The sequence below is a fragment of the Canis aureus genome, chromosome 2, assembly GCF_053574225.1.
Source record: "Canis aureus isolate CA01 chromosome 2, VMU_Caureus_v.1.0, whole genome shotgun sequence".
NCBI classification, from domain to species: domain Eukaryota; kingdom Metazoa; phylum Chordata; class Mammalia; order Carnivora; family Canidae; genus Canis; species Canis aureus.
Genome location: NC_135612.1, coordinates 83,082,071 through 83,106,915, shown reverse-complemented (window position 1 = coordinate 83,106,915; position 24,845 = coordinate 83,082,071). Strand labels below are relative to the sequence as shown.

The window sequence follows — 24,845 nt, the reverse complement described above, 5'->3', positions numbered from 1 at the left end:
TAATCATGTGTATATAGATATCCACTCATGCACCTGTACACTTCTCCTTGGACCGCCTTTTGAAAATTATGCATTTACATTTTTCTGTTCAGCTGTTCAGAGGACTGCAGAGTAGTTGATGCTGCTGGCCAGCTGTGAGAATCCTTGTGGATTTCCCCGAACTGCATTTTCTTCCTTTTCTTTACTTTTCTGTATTTGTGAGAGCTGATGAAAGAAGATTCACCTCTACACTTAGTTTGCCATTCTTGACCTGTTTGGAAATTAGACATATCCTTACCCGGTAAGGGTGCTAACTGTAAGAATCGCTCCTGTGTGTAGAGAATTCTATCTAAAGGTTTCCCCGAACAGCTTTCATTGGTAAAACTTTACCCACTTTCAGGAAATGCTTTCTTTTCTCCCACCTCCTTCGCACCTGGAGCAGTGTAAACCGGTTCTTTCTTACTTTGGCCTCAGTGTAACTGCAGAACAGTAGGCTCGAGCCACCTTTCACGTCACATACCTTCTTGTATAAAGTAAGTGATTACAATGGCATTTGCTCCTGGAGGTCATTCCATAGAAAAATCTTGGAAGCGACAACTTCAGAGACATAATCTCTTAGACCAGCTTGCTGCAATGCTTTGGGCTGAATATTCTGCGAGATTTACAATTATCTTCTTCCTTCCTGGGGAGTGAGGAGCAAGCACAGGCAAGGAGATGTGACATTTGCTGCATTCTGACTAGCCAAGAGAGCTAAGGTTTCTAGCAACACTGATTAATACAACTGGCCATGATATTAAATTGTTCTACATTTCATACAAGGAGATGGGCTATGACAGTTTTACAAATACTTAAAACAGTTTCTTTGATCTCAAGACATTCCTTCTACTATTATTCCTTTAAAATAATAATAGACAACGATATAAGGCAAGCTAAAGCTTCATACACGTAACAAAAATCTTCACAGCATTCCATTTTCTTGTTTGAAAAAAAACTGTTTTCCCTGTACATTTCATCCTCCAAGGGAAAATAAATCTGAGATGATTTGGGCAAATATTCCTTCAGATACTTGCCAGAATCTCGTATCAGAATTAACACCACAACATAGAGTTTGCTGTCATGTCAACACTGAAGGTGTATCAATATTATGTTTATAATTCATCTTTCTTTTTGAAGAGTAAGAAAGATTTTTACCAAAGTGTCATTTTTTCACTGCTGATTTTCAAAGCTATTCTTAGTGAGTTAGAGACAATGGATAACGCTTTGGAGGTGAGGGTTAGATGTGGCTTCTGCCAAACGATGTTAAGGAACTCGGGGTTGCACATGTGTGGAATTGGCCAGCAACTGTTGTTTACTACTATTAAATATCCATCAACCTTGGGCTGCCCTTTCGTGAAAGTCTTTTCTTTTTGTGGTTCACCTTGATGTTCACATTAACCTGATTTTGTCAGTGTATAAACATCCTGTAAGGGAAAGGTTGAGTCCACGTTGCGATTTACCACTGGCCTAGACCATAGGGATGCCCTCGGGCCATGCATTCCCTGTTTCTACACATTTGTTGGAGAATTAAAGTGGAACGTAAAATTGCTTCAGTTTTATCTGCCATGGTTCATCTCTGACCCTACTCCCCACTGAGTATACAGACGTGGAGTTTTATCACTTACATGATTTTTGATAGACAAAGGTAAACTGGAATTCTCTTTTGTAAATCCACTCAGACACAGTTTGAAAAAATCTATGATTGTATTTGTAAAATAAAATAGTAAAGTTTTAAAGTTCTAAAGTGTTACGACCTTGGGATGCCTGGGTGGCTCAGTGGTTGGATGGCTGCCTTCCGCTCATATCCTGATCCCGGGATCCAGAATCACATGCCACATCGGGCTCCCTGCATGGAGCCTGCTTCTCCCTCTGCCTGTGTCTCTGCCTCTCTCTCTCTCTCTCAGTTTGTGTCTCTCATGAATAAATAAATAAATCTTTAAAAAAATAATAAAGTTTTATGACCTTGATTTCATAACATTCTTGAACCCACATCAACTTTTCCTACTTTTCCAAAAGAACTTATCCCTACCAGCTCCATAATTTTACTGCATATCTAATTATATGATAACCATAAGATTTCACACTAACTCTAAGTCACTTGCATACAATTGCTACGGTTCCACCTCACCACAAAAGGTGAGGCAATATCTGACCACTTTGCCCAAAAGATGAGGCAATATCTGGTATTCTTGCCCAGGAGTAAAAAATATGTTCAAATTTCAAAGGATTTAGTAGAAGAAAAAGAATGTTGCTTGTTTTTTGGAGGAGAAAACAAATTTTCACTGTGGCTATCACAAAATTGTGAGAACTTTTTTAGAGGTAAATTACATCTGTATTATTTCCCGAAAAGAAGTGAAAATAAAATACTAGATAACCCTCTCTTCCCTCCTTTTTTTTTTTTTTTTTTTTTTTTTTACTATCAGAGGAAAAGCAGAAATTGTTCTGGTAAGGAGTGCAAATTAGTATGCAAATGAACACACACTAGTTTTTTTTTTTCACACTAGTTTTTTTTTGTTTTGTTTTTGCTTTTGTTTTTAGTGATTCATGAATTGATTAAAACAGAAATTGAAAATAGAGGCATTTCAGATATAATTCATGACACTTGTAATATTTTCCTATCTTTGCAAATTCAAAATATCTGAATTCTTTAAAAAATCACCTTAATTTCAATTTCCTTCTTTTCTCTTTCTTCGTCTCTCCCTCTTCCCCCTCTCCTTTCCTCCTTCCTTCCTTTTGTTCTTTTCTTCATTTTTTTCTTCTTTTTCCCAATGAATAAATTGAACTCTTTTAATAATAGGTTAAAAGTGAATGTTCCTGGTCATTAAATACCCATAAATTCTGGGAAATTAACAAATAAGAGAGGATGCAAATAGCAAGGATGAAACCATCCTCAGGAGCTCTGCTTGGTAATTGATGGCTGCCAAGTCTATGTGTTTGGATTGTAGATATATCCTACATGAAATAAATAGTAAAATATATAATTTTTCTCAGCATGCAGAGTAGATTGACTAAAGCAACATTTATTATTAACTTTTAGGAGCTCAACATTGTTTGAATGTTCCTTGCCTATTCAGGAAGCAGATGAGGAATAAATCCTGCCATTCCAAGAAGAATACGATCTTCGTTCTGTGATTATTCTTACCCTTTGCTTCAAAGACTCTGCATGTCACCCTAGTAGTAAAGAAAAAGTTGAGTAAAAGCATGTGAAATTCTCCACAGACCCATCTAGAAATTACCCTAGAATTATGTATTTATTTGTCTTATTTACTTTTTCACATGTTTAGTTAGCTGATTTTCCTTATTTATCTAGGTAATCCTATATAGTTTGGGCTGATTTTCCCTAGGCTAATCAAGACTGGAATTTCCCACAAGAGTGACTTGTCCTCTCATGGCTTTTTGACACCACGTACCACAAATCTAATATCCTGGTGAGATGTAATGAGATAGGAGCTCAGCTTAGCCAGAAGTTTGCCAGATTTTTTTCCTTTTGTTTCTTTTCTTTAGTTTTCTTTTCTTTTCTTTTCTTTTCTTTTCTTTTCTTTTCTTTTCTTTTCTTTCCTTTCCTTTCCTTTTCTTTTTTCTTTTCTTTCTTTCTTTTCCTTCTTTATGTTCTTTTTTCTTTCTTTTTTGTTAAGGCAAAGAATTCAAAGATGGGAAGCAAAATTTTAATGGCCCCCAGCAAGTTACAGAACTGCATTGAAATTGAGTTTACACATTTGAGGAAGAAAGGGAATTAGATGGGGAATTAGCATTTATTTTCTAGCTTCCATGTCACCTTTTTTGTTGCTCATAATACCCATTTGAATAGTTGTTTTATGCTTATTTCATTGAAATGGATTAAGAGAAATATTAAATAAGTTGTCCAGATAAAGGAGCAATTAAATAACAAAATCAAGATTCTAATTTGAGTCCACCTTGTGTCTTTGTCATCAAAATTTGTGGGTTTTTTTCTCATTGTACCTCATTATACAAAATAAGATTACCTGAAATACTACATAAAAAATAGAAGAAATTAAAACTCCTTTCTTTTATGATTGAAATTAAGAGATTAAAAGTCCATGCTTAAGAATTTAATTAGATGGGGCTTTATAAACATGAATTTTGCAGTTTCTTAAACTTACAAAAAGAGATCCAGTTGTGAGATCGAGTTGAGGATAGAAATAAATTTGAAGACATGAGAAAAAGATGAGTAGGGTCTTAGGAGAGGATGGAGTAAAGAAAAGATAGAGACCATGAACCAAAAATGGACCTAGATTTCTAATTATGGAAATTATAGAGAACTTTTTTTTAAGAACTAGAAAGGATAATATTCACATTTTTTAGTTGTTGCAAGTCACTTTTGTCCTTAGGTATTCCTGATATTGAATAAACTTGATGATAAGGCTTGCTTTGCTTCATTTGGAAAGGAAGGGGATTTTTGGTTTTTGATTTCTGGGTTACCGAACTGCCAGAAAGGTATGCTATGCATGGCAGGGTGAGTTCTATAAAGTTGTTTAGTAGGAATAGAAATTCAGAGACATAGGAGGTAACAGGAATTAAAGCTCCAACAGAATTCCCAGGGATTTGGAGAGGTGATTTTGTTTCCTACAGAGTACAAAATTTGGTTTGGAGCAAGTGCTTTTGAGAATCTCAAAGATCAAGGAAATTTCCAACTGTAATGTCTAGGTGATGTTTGTATGTGTTTATGTATATGCATATATGTATGTCTTCTCCTCCTCCTGTTGTCTCTCAAATAGATAGGTAGATAGATAGATAGATAGATAAATAAATAAATAAATAAATAAATAAATAAATAAATAAAATCTTAAAACAAAAGAAACAATGGGGGACATCTGGGTGGCTCTATGGTTGAAGATCTGCCTGTAGCTCAGACATGAGCCTGGGGTCCTGGGATCAAGTTCCACTTCTTACTCTGCCTATGTCTCTGCCTCTCTCTGTGTCTCTCTTACCCTGCCTATGTCTCTGCCTCTCTCTGTATCTCTCATAAATAAATAAATAAAATCTTAAAAACAGTGGACTACTAGTGGTTAAGTTTTTGGGGAGTTATACAGATTTTCAACTGTGTAGGGGATAGATGCCCTACTCCTAGTGTCCTTCATGTATTATACTTGGTACTGAGTTCGATGGCCTTAGCCACACTGAAGTCATTTGAATTTTCCAGACTATACTTTTGTATGATCAAATATAAATAGTAATATTCACAAATACAAATCCATTGTCTCTATTTCTGCCTTCTATGGGAATTTATCACGAAATTTGTCCAGAAGTTTGGGAAACCTACTAAAGAATCTTATTTGTACAATGTGCATAGGAAACTTTTCCTATCCCTTCTATTTTCAGTAGCTTTGATCTCTGTCAGAAACAAAGTTATCACTTTGATGCTAGTGACCAATGGGGGTGATGCCCCTCTTGGTGTCTATTGATGACAACCAAGTTAATTAGTTGCCTTTGCAAGTCAGCTGATATTGGCTTTCTGACTGTCCATCAGAAATACTGAGCATCCAAGTGTTTATATCCATCATGACTTGTACACAAATCCCTTCTATTCTTACAGGAATATTTAACAACAAAATGACTAACTCTTAACACATAAAATTCTCATTATCCCAAGGGCCTTATCGCAAAACATAATTGTTTCCAATTAAAAGCTTTCTACCCTGTCATCTTAAGACTCAATCAAAGGGTGATGTGCCTAAATGTGATCTGAATAGGACTCTTTGTACCGTCATCAAATTAATTATTAGACAGTCCTAGAAATTTTCACTAATCATTTTAGCCTATTATTTTCCAATAAAATGTGTGTAGTTCAAAAACTATGCATAATTCCCCTGAAAAATAATTCATTATATATGTAGTGAGACTCATAGTGAATATATCTACTGACAAATTCCCAGAGAATCCTGAATCCTGGGGATAACTCATATCGCCTACAAAAGGAAACAAAACAAAACAAAGATGAACAAAGAAAACAAACATCAGCAATTCATGTAAGGGAGAAACCCCATATGCTAGAGCACTTAATACACAACAGCTTCATGATAGAGGTGAAGTGATGGTGTAACTAGAAAAGGGTATTTGCTAATCCTCACATGTTTGCTAATCCTCTGACTGCCATTCCCTCCATTACCAGCCCACAGCTTTCTTCACCATTTTGGTTAAAAAACAAAATGAAACAAAAACACACACGTTATATTTATTTTATTTAAATAAAATTCATTAGCTATACTGACTTACGGTGATATAAAATGTAAGCATGAGTTGCGTACTTAATAAAGTGCTTTGTGGAAATAATAAATTCCTTTAAATCAACTGAATTAGTAAGATCAGAATCTAAGATCATGCTACTTAGGTTGGCTATGTTCTTGGAACATATGTTTGATGAGCTACTGTCATTTTATAGTATTTTAAATGAAAAAGATGAAGTATTGTTTAATAGGTTAGTTAAATAAGATTATTTCAGGGGAATAATTGGCCCAGAGACAATGCCAACAGACCCAGGGAAGGAAGGAGTTGTATTTTTCTCATCCTCATTAAGATTATAGGTATTATTTTGGAAACTATAATATTTTTGAATAATTTATTATAAATTTCCATTCCAAATATACCAGCAGAGTACTCATAAGATAAGCTTAATGAATGAAAATTAGAAAAATATTGAATGTATAATATATATTAAGCAATATACATTATTTGATGAATTATTAACTGAGGATAGGAAATTACCAATTTTCAAGCACTAGGATGTTTTGCTACAGTCCCTTGTGTAATCACAAGATCATTATTAAAATCCACATATTGAAGAAAAGGAAGCAGAAGTTTAGAGAGTTCTTAGTAGAGTTGGCATTTGGATGCAGTATAATTCGACTCTAAACTTTGTTAATATTGTTCTGTTGTTACATTGCTGCCCACAGGTCATGTGCTGTATGACCTTGGTGAAGTCAACTAAAATATATGTCTTGATTTTCCTTTCTGTAAAGTGGAAAGCGATATAATACTTATCACATACAGCAGTTTTGAGGATGAACCTGACTTAATATGTATAAAATGCTTAGAATAATGTGTGGCACTTCAGAAGCACTATCTGCTATTATTATTCTACATTTATAAGTGATGACAAATTTAGCATGCATTTAATTAAAAAAAAAAAAAACAACACACACACAATACTTTAAGTGACACCTGGGTGGCTCAGTAGCTGAGCATCTGCTTTTGGCTCAGGTGGTGATCCTGGGGTCCTGGGATCTAGTCCCTCACTGCATTCCCCGCATGGAGCTTGTTTCTTCCTCTGCCTGTGTCTCTGCCTCTCTCTGTGTGTCTCTCATGGATAAATAAATAAAATCTTTTTTAAAAAAGATTATAGATGTCTTAGAATTCAGGACAATTTCGTATTCTTGCATATGTCTTTGGACTTGAACACACAATGTGTTTCCCATTAGGGATAGATAGATAGATGATAGATAGATAGATAGATAGATAGATAGATAGATAGATAGATGGATGATAGATAATGTGTGTATACATCCAGTATGTATATGTACGTGTTAATAGTTTAGTAGTTAAGTAGTAATCATTTAAATAAGCCATAGGACAATCATGTCACTCCCCTGATCAAAACGCTCCAATAACTTATTATACTTAGAAGGAAATCCAAGGGATTTACCATGTGGACTAAACACCTGGCCCCTGAATACCACTCTAAATATTACTAAATATTACTTTCCTATATCTAAATCTGCCCCACCCATACAATGGCTTTAGCCACTGCTTTAAGACACCAAAGTATACTTTTGCCTTAGGGCTTTTGTACTTACTGCTTCTTGTCTTGTGCCCTATAGCCAGTTTTCACATGTGCACCCTCAAAGTCATTTTGTCTTCACGTTTATTGAGCACATACCAAATACTCTTCTAAACACTTGAAATGAATTATCTTTTTAAAATTATGTTATTCTTGAGTAAGTTATTATCTGTTTGGTGCTATGGGTTAAGAACACTGAGAATAATAAGCACTGCATGGTATCACTTATATGTGAAATAAAAAAAAATCACACTCAAAGAAACAGGGAGTAGAAAAGTAGTTGGAAGGGATGAGGCTGTAAGGAAAAGGTTGGTAAAGGGTAAAAACTTTCAGGTCTAAGATGAATAAGGTCTGAGGATCTAATGTAAAACATGATGCCTATAGTTAATAACACTGTATTATATATTTAAATTTTCCTAAGAGAGTAGAACTTAAATGTTCTCACCACCACCACCCACCCCATTGCATCTCCCAAATAGCAGACTGTTTAAGAATTCAAAATGAAAATTTCATCACGGGATAAAAAAATATCAAAGCAACTAATGAATTGGTTGAAGACAAAAATTTAAATATATGATTTAGTTAGCTTCCCATCCCTTCACATGCACATATTCCTCAAGCTGTTATTTGAAGAAATGTTTATTGACTCTTCCAGTAGAATGACAAAGACACAGCAAGGTCAGACACTTTCAATAGGAAAGATGGTTCTGGGGAATAGAAGTCAATTATATAAACTATCAATTGATTATGAATCCAAAGTAAATGTCAGGCCTGTTACATACCTCTGAGAAAAGGATGCTGAAATATAAAATAACATGTTGGCTAGCCAAGGGTCTCATAAACTCTGATAAATGTCCAAATATATTTCTTGAATGTACAAAATAATAAGCCACAGAACAGTGGAATAATATATTTTATTTTAATTACAAGAGTCATCATTGATCTGGATGAATGTGAGGTCTACAGTTAGACTTCCTGTTTTTCAATATCACCTTCCATTCAATTCCCCTGATTTCAGTGGCCACATTGAGGAACCTGGGAAGAGAGAGTGTTTTAAAGGGGTTCACTCAAATTAAAAGCTCACCTTACAGCCAGTTCCTGTTTTACGAATGTTAGTTTTAGCTATTTATAATCCAGGGGACAAATCACTGTAAGAATTTTAATTTTATGTTCTGGAGATGGGATTAAATTATGCCCATCTCTACAGGATCTGAGAGATTTTTCTTTAATGAGCTATGCACAAGCTTCTTAACCAGACTAATGTGGATTCAAATCCGGGCCGTGTTATTGTCAGAGAGTTATCATATTTCAAAAAACAAAAAGTTGTCATATTTCTTTTTATGGCTTGGTTTACTACTCTATAAAATTAAAATTATAACTACTTCATGTAGGCAAATGAAACAATTTTGAGAAAAATATATCGCAGGTCATGATAGAATATCTAATTACCACTGGATAATCATAGTATATACATTTCTTACATGGTGATCACGTGAAAATATTTACTACAGTGGCTTGCAAGTACTTTCTCCATCCTTTGTGAGTAAGAGGCAGAGGAAATGGCATCACTTTCTGTGTGTTACTCAATTGATCCCACTTGTCCCATGACTTTAAACCCCATCTCTGTTGAGGGCTCCTCTCTCTGTGTCCCCTTTCCTGCTCTAACCTTTCCGCTCCAAAAGTAACTACTCATTTAACATCTAATTGAGTTGTTGGACAGTATCTCAGGCATAACCTGGACAATAAGGACTATTGATTAACCTGCATACCCTACATTTGCCATTCCTCAGGAAATCTATCCATCTCTGCAATTGACACTATTTCTAGCCAGTTGTGCAGCCTAAAAGCAAAGGAGGCTGCATGATCTCCTTGAACTCACTCATTTCTGATGGTAAGGTCAGTCAAGTTTACCTCTAACATTGTATCCCTGAACAACTGTTTCTTCCCATTTTCTTTGCTAAGGCTACTGTTATCTGTTATCTACACTAACATTATAGGTTTCTGATAGGTTTCCCTGCCTTAACTATCTAGTCCCTTTAGGGTACATCATTCATATAAGGATAGCATTAGAGACTGTCTCTTTGACCAAACTTTATATAGTCTCCCCTAAGCTCCATTTTGGACTGGGTCTTATCCTTGGTCCCCTGCTAAGGCCAATTTTAGCAAAGAATCCTACTAAGTCAGCTTGACAAGACTCCCCATCTTGATATCTGATCACTCTTGATACCTGATAGGTTCTTTGTTCTCCACCTTGATACCTGAGACCATGGTTTGTCTTTGGCAAGAACCCAATTAGGACACTTTAGCAAGAATCTCCCTATTTTTGATGTCTCCTCTTAGTACCTTTCTACCCACTGACCCTATCCCTGGGCTTGTTGGCTATAAACCCCCAGCTATCTTTTCTTACTCCAGAAGTCTCTTTGTCTAGTTGCAGTAGTTGTTGAATAAAATCTGTCTTTACCACTTTAACTAGTATCCAATTTTTTCTTTGACAGTTGCCACCTTCCTTTACAACTTTCTAAAACATGAGTCACCTTTTAGTTAAACCTTTTATTATTTCCCAATGAACTAGAATGAAATCTGGATTCTTCACCATAAGTCTTCAACGTACAACATTATCTGAACCTCTCTGATTCTTCCTCTACCTTGTTCCTTCTCATCCTCAGCTTTTCATATGTCAGTCTCTTTCTCATCAGTTAGGACTTTCTTGAAACATCAATTTTCTCAGAAAACCCTTCAATGAATTCCCTACCTAAAGTAGAGCTCCCTCACTCTCATCACTGTGTTTTGATTCTATTTGTTTTCTTTGTTGCTGTTCTGGATTTTAAATATTCTTATTAATGTATGGGATCATCATCTGAGTCCTTCCTGTGTTATAGTGCCAGGATTCAGGTGGCAACTGAATATTTTTCACTAACTATCTGCCTGCCTGCTTATTTGTTCTGTAGAGCCAAGAGGTGAGAATCATAAAGGCAAAATAGTATAAAGAAATGAAGGGAGAAAGCACATTTACAGCCTAGAAAAAATATCATGTTTTAGTCTTCAATAATGAAAATGATTTTTCAAAGGCTCCTATCAGGAAATGCCCCATTAGAAGTGAAGAAATAATACACAGAGTAGGATACACACATTTTTAATTCAAGGACAGATCTTAGTTCAAAAGGTTGACTAACCTCTTAAAATCCTTAATGTTCCAGATGAAAAGTCACTTTGGGGGGCAATTAGAGGATATACTCATTAAACCAATTGTACAAAGGCCATACAGCGTGGGTATAAGAGGTTAGGCAGTACCATTAAGAAGTAACCTGGAAAACCAGTCATTTGAACGACTTTGCCTTTGAGGTTCCCTCACAGCAAGCATACACTAGGCAACTGCATTTGGTTTCAAGTTCAAAGTTACAGAGTACAAAGGATAAAGAAACTCTGCCCTCCCTTCTTATTTGACTAGTTTTAATTTGAACTTCAATACAATGGTTGAGTAGCAAAGAAGTGTGTCTGGAGGACTTCACAAAACACTCGGGTTATTCCAGTTGCATAAGGAATTTGTAGCAGATAACTAGCTTAAGGATGGGAATAAGATCTCCTCCTCCTCTCCCATCAATAATAGCAAAAAATGAACAAAAACACCCGTATTTCGTGGCTAAAGCTGAGGCCTTAAATCATAAAATTGATGTCTCCTTTTATATAATTGTCTATTGTACATCTAGAGAAGAAAAACCAGGTCTAAGAAACTTTTGAGAGACATAGCATTACAGAGATCTACAATGGAGACAAAAAATGCTTTATCTTTTTATCTTGTGAACAAGATCTATAGCAAAGTAGAGATCCAAAACCTTATACAAAGCAATCATGGAGATATATCAGACAAAGTCAGAAGAAAAATGTTCATTTCCCCATGCCTTTCTAACCTCTGCCACCAGTTTCAGAATTAAATTGCTCCTTTTTTTTTTTGTTAGTAATTTGTCTCTTTGATTTCTCAGTTATTGAAAAAAAACAACAAAATATCATGTCTGCTAAAACTCAGCAGAACTTCCTTTTCTGAAGGAAAGGAGACCCCTCCATGGGACAGGTCCTGGAGACAAAGCTGAGAAATAACACATTTAGTAGAAATAACACATTTAGCCCCATTCTCTGGGGCTAGATGACCCAATCAATAGCACTGATAGTTTCTCCACATAGAAGCTTGATTTTTCCCACCTGGCACCTAGAGCCTTAATAAATCTGTGGTGCAAAGTCTGTTTCAAATAAGGCTTCCATTGACAGAAGGTAAGAGTAAGAAGGATGGAGATAAATCATGATTCTTGTCTTTCAAAATTATTTCTTGTTGTACCAAATGTAAGATTTTCATTCATGTACCCTTAACAAGTGTGTTCATTGAACACATGTAGCTTTTAAGAAAAGGACACTTTTGTTTCAGTGGAGTGAGATAACAATGTGAGTTATATCTCTGGCTCTGCTTTTAAATCCTGAGGATATGCCCTTGGACATTCCTCTTGTGCGGTCAATCAGCCGATGCATTGAATAGTTCTGAGGGACACAGGTGCTGCTGTAGTCACGTAAATAGAACTCCTGAGATGAAGCAGTCCTCGTTCTAAAAGCTGTATTTGCATGGACCTGGCCGTATGCCTCCACGCCTCTAAGAGTCACTATAGAGTAAGGATTTAGAACTCTAATAACTCTAAGCTTCCATGCAGTTCTAAAATCATGTTTCTTTGGCACTTCACGATGTTAGTAAGATCTCTCAGCAAAAGGGTTAACCCAGATTTTAAGGATTCATTTCTTTAATTCTGGAAAAGGCTCAGGCACCATTCCTTTGAAAATTACCTCCTAACCATGCTATTTCCTTTCTTCTAAAACTATAATGACTGTAAGGTTGCGACTTTTAGCTAATCTCCCATGTCTCTTGTTTTCTTTATTATTCCCCATCTCTGTACTATATTCTATGTACTCTCTTTAGATTTAAAAACTGGTTTACCAATTTTCTTTTTATTTGGTTTTACATTCTGGTTTAACATTTAAGTAATTTGTTTAAAAAATATTTTTTTTTGCTAGGATTTGAGCTTATGTATTTATTATTTTTTAAATATTACCCTGGTCACTAGTAAAATTTTGGTAGCCATTTTTATTTTTATAACATAGGTGCCCATATATTATACGTTTTTCAATCCAAATTAAAACAAATCACTCCTTAGAAAAAATATTTCCTGTACATTTCAAAAAGGATTGGAATTGAGAAATAACTCCTATAATTCTTTTTTTTTTTGAGAAATAACTCCTAAAATTCTTAAGAAAAAAAATGACAAGCCAATAAAAAAAAAATGGTAATAACAGTAGCCATTGCAGAGAAGAGGAAACATCATTGATAACAGAATATATTAAAATAATTTCAATAAGAATCAGGGAAATGAAAGTTAAAATGAGACACAATCTTAAATCTAATAGAATGATACAAATTTAAAATGTCTGATGATACTAGATCTTTTCAAAGATGTGATATAAATCCCACATGTAACTGAAGTCCTATGGTATTTATCTTTCTTTGAGTTTGATATCTATCTATCTACCTACCTATCTACCTATCATCTATCTCTTGTGTATATATATATATATATATATATATATTACATCCTCTATAACCATTCATCTGTCAATGGGCATTTGGGCTCCCTCCATAGTTTGACTATTGTGGATGATGCTGCTATAAACATCATGGTACATGTATCTTTTTTAATTAGTCTTGTATCCTTTGGGTAAATGTCTAATAGTGCAATTGCTGGGTCATAGGGTAGCTCTATTTTTTAGCTTTTTGAAGAATCTCCATATGTTTTCCACAGTGGCTGCACCAGTTTGCATTCCCACAAACAGTGCACAAATGTTCTTTTTTCTCCACATCCTCAAGAACAACTGGTGGCTACCAAAGAGGAAATGGGTGGAGGCAAAAATTAGATAGGTGTTGGGGATTAAGGAGTACACATGTTGTGATGAGCACTGGGTATCATATGGAAGCGTTGAAACACTATATTGTACACCCGAAACTAACATAACACCATATGTGAGGTAACTGCAACTCAAATAAAAACTTAAAAATAAAATGATATGAATAAAATAAAATATTTTAAAAGATGTGATATAATGGGAACCATGATATCAATATCGGTAGGAGTGAAATTAAAAATAATTCGTCAGCTTAATTGGAATCTTCTTAAAGTTCTACATTCCAGATCATATAACCCATCAATCCACTTTATAAGAGGTACATACTTTACAGAAACTCTTTCCCATGTGTACCAGAAGACAAACACAAGAATAATTACGGTGGGATGTTTGAAATAACAAAACAAATAAAAAACTAACATCCAGTAAAATAATGGATAAATGTACTCTAGTATATTCAAAAAATTGAAAATTACTCAGTATTTTAAATGAATAAACAATAACTACACACACCAACAGATATAACTATTAGAAAAATTATGAGTTTAAAAAAAGCAAGTTACAGGAAAACAAGCAAAATTTAAAAATATATTGTTTGTGGATACATACATATCCAGCAAAAATGTAAAGAAAAGCAAGAGAATTATTTTTCAAATATGCTTACATCAGTATTAAAATGGACAGACAGGGAATTTTACAAGTTTATATAATTTCACAATTGTCCCTTTGTTGATGTTATTGCTATGCTTCATTTATCTTGCACATTTTACATGTAATAACTAATTTAAAATTAAAAATTTATTTTCCAAGTACAATTTTAGAAAAGCACACACCAAACTGCTAACTCTGTTTAGCTCTGGACATGGAGGGTGGTGTGAAGTTGCTAGATTATAAAAGACTTTCATTTCCTGTCACATTATAAATCATCCTAATGTTTGCTCTTACAACATTTTTTATTTGATAGCTGATTGGACTTTCCAACAAATAAACCTTTTGTTTATCCTACAATTATACAACTATTTCCTATCCCCCCACCCCTTACTGGGAGCTTTTTCAAACTCAATCTCAAATGAATCTGCTTTTATTTCCATAATTTTAGAATTAATTTTACATAAAAATTTTACATGGAATTTTAGTCAAGTACGATCGACTGCCTTTGGGTATATAGCATCACTTAGGTCTACTTTTCTTATAGACATATATTTACTGCATGCTTCTTCCTTTCTTCCTGTATTTCTACTTATTTGTTCAAAAAATAAATAAATTACCTATTTCCCTCTTCAAATTATATGTTTCCTTTGTTCAATATCAAATTTTCATTTTTTTAAAAGACTTGTTTATTTATTTGAGTGAGAGAAAAAGAATGCAGGGTGGGGGAGCAGAGGGAGAGGGAGGGAGAGAATCTTAAGCAGACTCCTTGCTGAGCATATAGCACCATGTGGGCCTCCATCTCACGACCCTGAGATCATAACCTGAGACAAAATCAAGAGTTGAATGCTCAACTGACTGAGCCACTCAGGCACTCCTCAATATGTATGGTGTTCTTAGACATATGGTAGCCTAAACTAACACCCATTTTTTAGACTACAGAAGATGCGATACCTGGAAGGCCAGGAGTTCCACAAAGATGATTTGAGAGACTGTTGTCAAGTACAATACTTGTTAGAAACAAAAGGAATGGGAGAACCATCTGTCTGAACCCCAGTCATGTGTATTTAGATTTACCTAAGATTTATTAATTTCCAGACTTTCCCTCAAACCAGGTCGACATTCATATTTCAAATCTTCCCTCTTCTGATTTGTTAATGAGATTGTTCCCAGGTCTCCAGAGGACAATCAGACACATTGCTATTTTAGTTGTTTCACAATGAAAAAGATACTAGCATTTTTCTGAAAAACAGTTACCAGAAAGCTGCCATACAAATGATGCTGCGTACCTCTCTAAAATTATTCAATTACAATGTTGTTTCCAGTATCTAATATTTTAGGTTAAAAAGTCTATTTTTTCCCTTCAGCTACATTTTTTTCTTGGATTGCTTTTTCAAGGCATCCAATATAAGCCAAGTTCTCTTTAATTACTGAGCTTAGTTATGAAAGGAGAGTGATCACAGCAAAGGAGGTTGTAGTTGGCTCACACTGTTCTTTTGTTATCTTCTCTGTTTCCTGCTGTGATACAAATGATTCCCTTTTGCTTGCTGACAGTGGCATTTGCTTTGGGCTAAAAAAACCACTCAGAACACCAGCTAGAAAAATATTTGTTATTTCAACAAATTGCCACATCTCCAAAATTCAACATTTGTCATTATCCACAGTTGTAATAATATGAACAAGTGTGGCCTATCCCTCTGCTGTGGAATATCCTTACTGCTCAACTTCTGGAATGAAGTCAAAGACATGTTATCAAGAACACCATGGTTTCTGAAGTTTGAAGTGGCAAATCAACTTCTCCCTGAAACTTAAAACACGTAATACAGTAATAATTATTCCCACCTTGTTGAAATTATTCAGCAATTGCTGGGTTACTCCTATTTTACTCTCTGAAAATTTATCGCCTGGATTACTGTTCCTGTCTCTGACACTATATCTGTTATAATTCTGTCTGTTTTCAATATCTAGATTGATGGTCATTTTAATACTATTGTCTCTCAATTTCTTTCTGTATCATTCACTCTACCTCAACTTAAGTAGCACTACGGTTCTGATCTAAACTGTGTCATTACAAATAACTGAACCTTTCCATAATTTCAATTTTAGATATTCCATTCTCCACACCATCTCCTTCCCTCCAGGCTGTCTCTGAAACCTAACTCTCACAATGCTCTCTGATCCAGGATCATCTGACTTTACTACCATTCAATACCCTCCAATGCTACCTTATTTTCCTCTTCGCACTACTAAAATCTCAAAGTTAATCATTATAATCCTTCCCAAGCACACACCTTTAACTCTCACTGCTCTTGCTTTGTTGTAATGTCTTAGCAAAACCCCAAGTCTGATTAAAACGGAACTCTTGTTTTAACTTGCATCTTTGCTTGACTGTTAGTTAAGTAAAGGAAAAACAAAACCCAGAGACCCCTAAAATAAAAGACTTAAACAAGATAGAAGTTTATTGTCTTTCTCAACTAAAGAGGAAGAGCAGATCTTGGGTGATTAGGCATTTGCCCTGAGACACAAAGAGGTCCAGTTTGGCAGAGAACCATGGATCTGATTTTGCCCACCTAAGGCTATCTCTCTAAGAATTTTCCCTTTCTCCTCCTACATTATCACTTCCCTGCTTTTCTGTTGGACCCTCAACATCACCATAAATATATTTAGTACAAATATATATTAAAATATGTAATATATAAAATATATTTGTACATGTCATCTTTAAAATGGAAAACTCCTCTTGATTCCATATTATGGAATGGAATCAAGTGACACTAGCTGCACTATTCCTGTTCCTAATTCCTGTTCCTAACACAATCACTCTAGCTAAGAACACTACATTGGGTATGCACAATATCACAATCTCATTTTCCTCTATTTTGCTAGCTCTTCTTTTTCATTCCCTTTTCCATATCCTCTTTATCTCCTTCCTATTAAAGTTTGCAAATGTCAGGGAACAAGAATACCCTGTCCCCTTCAAAGTCTTTCTAGACAGATTAAGAATCAAATTGACATGAGATGCATTAACAGGGCAAAAAATCTGGTGTACATTCAGGGAATCCACACAGACATGGACATTCCAGAGGCAGTCAGGCAGGATGATGTAGATATGCCATCCTGAACTAGGGAAAGGAGGATGGGCTTTGGGACTGCAGAGGGAAGGGATGCAATTCACAGCACTGAGAGGAAGAGCAGATCTTGGGTGATTAGACATTTGCCCTGAGACACAAAGAGGTCACTCAGATAAAATTTATCTCTGAGAGTAACCCTTATTTTGGGAAAGATCCTCAATTTAGATCCTTCTATGTAGTTAATGAAGGGACAAAAGTCTTTCTTGAGTCTGTGGGAGCTTAATCGCTTTTAGCACAAAATAATCTTCGTGACAAAGTGGTCGTGGGGTGGACTGCTCTCAACCCTTACAGAACTATCCTGGGACCTCTTAGGGTTTTTTGATCCACATTCACTCTTGTAGTAATTTCATTCATTTCATGGCTTTTAATACTATCTATATGCTAAAGAATCCAGACAGTGTATCCTACAGTACACTCAAAAATTCCCCTTTAGATGTCTAATAAGTAACTGAAGGGGATCCCTGGGTGGCTCAGTGGTTTGGCTCCTGCTTTCTGCCCAGGGCGTGATCCTGGAGACCCGGGATTGAGTCCCTGCATGGAGCCTGCTTCTCCCTCTGCCTGTCTCTCTCTCTTTCTCTCTCTCTCTCTCTCTCTGTGTGTGTGTGTGTGTCTCATGAATAAATAAATAAATAAAATATTTAAAAAAACCTGAAATATAGTGTGTTCAAAACTAACCTCTATACCTGCACCCCTAGGTATTGTTCCCCTATCTCAACTCATGGAAACTCCATTGTCCTACATGTTGGGATGGAAAATAATAATTTTTGAATACATCATTCCTCACATTTATCCTTTCAGCAAAGAGTACTGACTTTAATTTCACAAGATATGCAGATTCTAAATATTTTTCACTATGTTTTTCACCATCATCATCACTCTGGCTTAAGCTACCACCATTATGCATTTCATTACTACAAATGCTTCTTAGTTATTCTCCTTGCTTCTACCTTTGCCTTCACAATTGTTCTTCACAAGATGGGCATAGAGATCCTGTTACAACTAAAGGCAAATATGATGCTCTTGTACACAAAGTCTTCAAATGGCTTTGCATCTCAAACCAAAGTCTGAAGTCCATGTAATGGCCTTCCTTTACCCCACCATTCTGGTTCCATCTCTTACCATGCAGGGGATCAGAGCATGGTCTCAGGGGCCCCACTTCTTAGGTTCAAATGGTGGCCCCATCACTTACCAGATATCATTTAATCTCTGTATACCTCACTGTCTTCTTTTGGGGTAATAATATCTACATTATTTTTTAGCATGGTGGTTTTTTTTTTTAATATAAGTAAATAAGTTAAATACAAAGCTCCTAGAACATTCCTGACACATTGCCAGTATTCAATAAATATATTGCTTTCTATGGCTTTCCTTCTTTGCTCAGTTTCTGCTATGCAGGACCTCTTCTTGCTCCTTAAATATGATGAGTATATTCTCACCTTAAAGCCCTTACACTGTCTTTTCCTTTGGCTTGGGTTTCACAGCCCCCATATATTCTCATGACTTCTATCCTCATCTGTTTTTGGTCTTTGCCCAAATTTCATATTCTTAGTGAGGCTTCCATGTCCACCATATTTAAAGTTAAATTTCCAACCCTATAATAGCCCTTCCATTTCCTTCAGCCTCATCTCTTAGATGAACTTGTTACTATCATGCATATATTCACTATTTCTTCCTTAAACCTAGCGAAAGGTGAAAATACTCAATATGTTGGATAGGTGAATGAACAAAAATATAATGTATTGCATGTTCATTTTTTCTCAGGCAGTGTGTTCAACATGCATGTATTTATCACATTTTGTTATAATAATCCCATTAAGCAGATATTATAACCTCTGTTTTCCAAATGTAAAATCCAGGGGTACCTGGGTAGGTCAGTCAGTTGAGCGTTCAATTCTTGATTTGGACTTGGGTCATGATCTCAGGGTGATGAGATCAAGCCCTGTGTAGGGCTCCATGCTCAGTGTAGGGCTCTGCGCTCACTTGGGAGTCTGCATTGAGATTCTCTCTTTTCCTCTCCCTCCACCCCTCCCTCCTTTCTAAAATAAAATAATCTTTAAAAAAAGTAAAACTCAAACCTTAGGGAAGTTATATAATTTGTACAAAATTATGAAGCTAGAAATTGATAGGAATTGGACTCAGACTGACAACTTTATTACTCTAAATAACATATCAAGTTAATTTTATGATTTTATGCTGCAAAGAAATTAAGATGACATATACTTTACATCTAGACATTAATATTTATCCTGGATAATATTTGAAATTAAAAGTTGTGTTTTAGTGTTGTGTCATCTTTAAAAAATGTTTAAAGACATTTTGTATTTATCTGAAAACTTTTAAATCATGTCTCCAAAGGAATTGACTAGTTTTAATTAATTACTCTAATGAAGAGGCACATACCATCACTCAAAATTTATTACTGTGGTATGTAGTAAATCATATGGGAAACAAAGGCAGAAGAAAAAGCTATTAAATTTCCTTACTCCCTATAGCCCATTGCGAAGTCCTTGAAACAGGCAGAGTGACATTCCTCTAGGGACTTAACTGCCTCAATGTTAATACTTTCCCATGGGCAAAAGGCAATCTTAGCCTGACCCCCAGGATCCTGTAAGTCTACTTTAACATATAAAAATTCCTTTAGAAATTTTATCCTTAAACCCCCCAAGATATGTGTTGGCAATCATACCCCAAGCATATGGCCCACTGATATACATCTGAAGGGTTTCATGACTAAGGTTTTATTAGATGGTAATAAATGACCTTTTACAAACAATAGCTACCCCCCTCAAAATCCTGGAAACCTGGCTTCCAAAATTCCTTAGGGACTTACACTCTCCTTAACCCTCTCCCAATTAAAAAATATATAATGGGCCACTCCTCATGATCCCAGTGCAGCTCTTTCTGCCCATGGGTCCTGTCCCCATGCTTTAATAAAATCACCTTTTTGCACCAAAGACATCTCAAGAATTCTTCCTTAGCCATTGAACCCTAACATCTTCCCTATTTCAGTAAATATTTTTAGTATTAACATAAATACATTTAATATGTTCAGAACTATATAAATCTTTTTGAAATTCTGCGAGCTTGTAAAATTATATCCTATGCTCCTTGCAATTCACCTACTTGAAAAATGGTTAGGACCTGCTCTTGTCAATAAAGCCATGCAGGAATACAATAGTTCTATGTCTAATTTCTAGCCCTTAAGGTTACCAAATTACTAAAAAAGAATGCTTAATTTCTGGGTCAAAACAGGAACTCTTCTTTAAAACTAAGAAATATAAGTAATATATTACTTGTTTGATGACCCTCCAAAGAATATTTCCCCAGAATTTAAAAGTAAAGACAATAAACATTTGATTGGTGATATCACACCAAGTGTTCCTAGAATGAGGAGATTAGTTAAAAAATCAGGTGAATTAGTCTGAAACTATTCTAAGATTTAAAAAGGGTAAATATTTCTAGGTAGTTGACCTTTACTATTACTGAACTAAATAGATTGGTTCTCAGAAATATAGCAGAAATTGAGAAGAATTGTAATTTTCTCATTAAGGAGATAATTACCCAAATAGGAATGCAATTACACAATGATGAACAGTTGGAAAAGATAGATTCAATTTTACTAGTGAGAATTGAAAATCTGTCAGAGAAAGTTCCAGAGGGAACAAAGGAAGCACTCACCCTGGTCACAGATCTCTACTATTGTTAATGATAGCTATGAACATTTTACCTTTAAAAAGATACCTGCTGAGCTGCACAATGGAAAGACATCTGGGAGGAATTGATGCTTTCACATATTCAGGACATTTGAGTACTAGATGATTGGAGAGATAAAGTGAGAAGTAAGAAAAATGGTCAGCTGCTTTATCCTAAAATATTTCATATTATCTCGTAGCAAGACATTTTTGCTCTTTACTGACTAATCCATTTTTTCTCACCATCATTCTGAAGATTTCTGTTATTCCATCAATTATTTTAGGTTTTTGTTTTCTTATTTTGGTTCATTTTATATTAAATAAAAATTAGTAAATTCAATTTATAAGATTGGCTCATTATTTTGGAGAAATCTTACCTGAAAATAATAACATTTGATCTATTTGCATATTGAATAGCAGCTATATTACTGAATTTTACTGGTAGCATGTATTACCCAAAATATGAACAAATCTTGAATAGGAGTCTTTGCTTTAGTATTACAATGAAGTATACCAGAGTGTGTCACCTCCAAATATACCTCTTTGGTATATAGATTATTTTAAGCCAAACACCATTGATAACCAGAAGACTAGGGAAATCCCTAAAAATATGACACAAACTTTCCTTTTGTAGAGAGAATTTACATTTATAAAGGAAATTTCTACTTATAAAGGTATGTCCTTCTCCCATTCTAAGAGGAAAGCTGTGGATAATTCTTATTAATGCCAAGGCACTGACTTAAAACTTCGACATAACATAAAATAGCAAAACCTAACATGATATAACTTAACATAAGGTAACATAACATAAAGTAACATGACTTAACAAACTTTACTAAGTAATTCTTGTTTACCATATTTTTCACCATCACATTCCAATAACTTGCCTCCTCTGCCCAGAATCCTCAAATCTCTTTCCCTTTGTTTATCCTAAGTTGGTATATTAGCTTTAATTATCTGACCACCTCCTTGAGCCATATTTTAATTTGTGAATTGCAATTTTATGTGATTAACACCATTCTTTTTTTTCTCTCTTGTTAATCTGTCTCTTAGTTTGATTCAAAGGCCCTAACTAATGAACCTGAGATGAGTAGAAAGAAAAATAGTGTTTTTTATTCACTGCTACCTCTCTGACCTCATTGTACCTGTCTCCCCTCAAATCATCAGGTTGAGGCTCAAATACCATCCAAAGACCTCTTTCTGGTCCACTTCCTCTAAGACCATAGTCCCATTCTCTTCAAATCTATCACTCTCTACCCATTGCACTAATCCATTTTCATCCATATCACTTATCACTATATGTTATTATATGATACACGTATGTGTTTATGGTAGGCTTCTCCTTCTAAAATGCGAGTTGCAAAAGTACAGGCTTAGGTTCATGTATTAGCTCCAACTACTAGGACACTGCCTAGAATGTAGCAGGTGGTTAATATGTAACCATTGAATAGATGAATGGATCCCTCCTTCCCAATTAAATCTCACACACTAAAAACAAATCTGTACCCTTCAGATTTATAATTTGTAAAAAAAATACAAAAAACAAAAAAATATGTGTAATTTACTAGAGTTAAAGGCAAGAAAATATGAAAAATTTAAAGGTACTGGTATGGCTATGCTTTGAGGGCAAGTGTTTTGTGCTTTTTTTGAATTCTCCAAATTAGTATTTTTTAATACCTGTTAAGATCTTAGTCTAGTGAAAGAAAAGGAAGAGAAAAGTAGTGAAACCAGAGAGAAGTAAATTTATATTTTGGGATGCCTATTCTAAAGCAGCATCAAACATGTGTGTTTTAGGCATATTACTCTTTCAATCTGCAGAGTGGCTGTGAAATGATTGAAAATATGTATTGGTCTCTGCTTCCAGTTCTTGGCACAGAGCTTCTGAAATCTTTAATCTTAAGTGACAACAACATAGGAACATCTCTTGTTCAAATATTTGTCTTTGACTTAATTCTTAACTTTGACCTCTTTCTTAACACAGGGCTCCTAAAACCCTTGTAACTCCTAAGTGATAAGAGCCTAGGAACATTGTTTTATTGAGGTGACTTTGAGCACTCCAAGATGGCTCCTGGATGGGGGTGGGTCCCAGAAACACCAAGCCATGACTAGAAGTTTAGAATTTTTACCCCCATCTCACATCCTCCAGAGAGGGAATGGGGGCTGGACATGGAGTTAATGATTGATCAATCATATATGAGGAAGCCGCCATAAAATCCCAATAGTAGAGGATTCAGAGAACTAGGTGGACAGACACATCAATAAAGGGATGATGACACACCGCAACTCCATGAGTACAGAAGCTTCTATGCTCAAAACCCTCCTAGATCTTGCCTATATGTGTCTTCATCTGTTTGTTCATATTATTTATCATATCCTTCAATGACCTGGTGTTTCTGTGAGTTCTGTGAGCTGTTCTAGCAAATTAGTCAAACCTGAGGAGGGGATTGTGAGAATCTCTGGTTTATAGACTATAGCAGGTAGAAGTTGTGGGTAACCTTGAGACTTAGTACCTGCAATTGGCATCTGAAGTATAGTGAGCAACTGTCTTATGGGACTGAGCTCTTAACCTATGGGATTTGATGCTCTCTCTCATAGATAGCATCAGACCTGTGTTAAATTATAAGACACCCAGCTGATGTTGTGGAGAACCTCTTGGTGTGGGAGAGAACCTGCACACATTTGGTGACCAGAAATGAAATGTTTTGTGTGAAAAGTAAAGGAGACACACAGGGGAAAAAAATATGGTAGGAAAACAATATTTTCTTTCCCTACCCAGAAAAGGAAAAACAGTTGTTTTCCTTTGCAATGGTTTATAGGAACAATTTTTAAAATGAGATCCCTGAAGCTTAACTCGGCTAATAATATATTTTAAACAGTGATGGAGACAGAATTAAAATTCAGCATTAAAATTCAGTTGACTCTAAAGACTGAATTATTTTCACTAATATTATACATTTAAGAGAGCTAGAAAAGTGAAGACTTTGGACATAGGTTTTCACATACTCACAGTGGTATTCTAAGAAACTTGAAGGCCTATGAATTTCCCATGGTGACTCTCACATGTCCAATTCCCCCACACCAGTTTTTCTCCATCCCTTCTTACACGCATGACTTTACCTCCTACATCTTCTTCCCACACTACTCAATAAAATCCAAATTGCCATAACTCTAGCTGCTAATCCACAAAAACATTTATTTTTTTATCCAGGAACTACCTTCTACTAAACAATTTCTGAAATCATCTGAAATTTGTCTGACCACTCCCCACCTCCATGATAACTTTGTACCCCACTTCTCCAAGGTAGAATGTTCTTTTAGTGTGTGTGTGGGGAGGGGGAGGGGCTCATGCCTGGCATTTTACAATGTAGCCTATGCTAACAAGGCTCTAGTTGATTTTTTTCCAGGATGTTTCTTCCCATGAGAGTTAATTGATAAGGTAGTGCTTCCAACTGAGTACAATATTGCAACTCAAGTTTGTTCTAAAAGCATTATAAGCATAATTCTAGGTTTTGACTTCCTTGGTACTCCTCAGGGTGGCCCTAGCTGGCAGGGGTCTAAGGGCACTCCATGCTGTCCCCACAGGTAGGGAGAATGATAAGCAACATTGAGTCCACTGTGATGTGCTAGAGA

At 35.4% G+C, this 24,845-nt stretch overlaps 1 long non-coding RNA gene across 9 annotated transcripts in view; it reads right to left on the bottom strand.

The window, feature by feature from the left end:
- Positions 1-8,709: 8,709 nt before the first annotated feature.
- The window catches only part of LOC144302696 (uncharacterized), a 79,273-nt gene continuing 63,137 nt past the window's right edge, over positions 8,710-24,845 (bottom strand). For 7 of the 9 annotated variants that reach the window (XR_013369748.1, XR_013369752.1, XR_013369700.1 and 4 more), the window contains 2 exons: positions 21,251-21,334; positions 8,710-8,845 (listed from right to left, as the gene is read on the bottom strand). This is a non-coding gene — a long non-coding RNA (uncharacterized LOC144302696). The other 2 variants (XR_013369732.1, XR_013369738.1) reach the window with 2 other exon arrangements.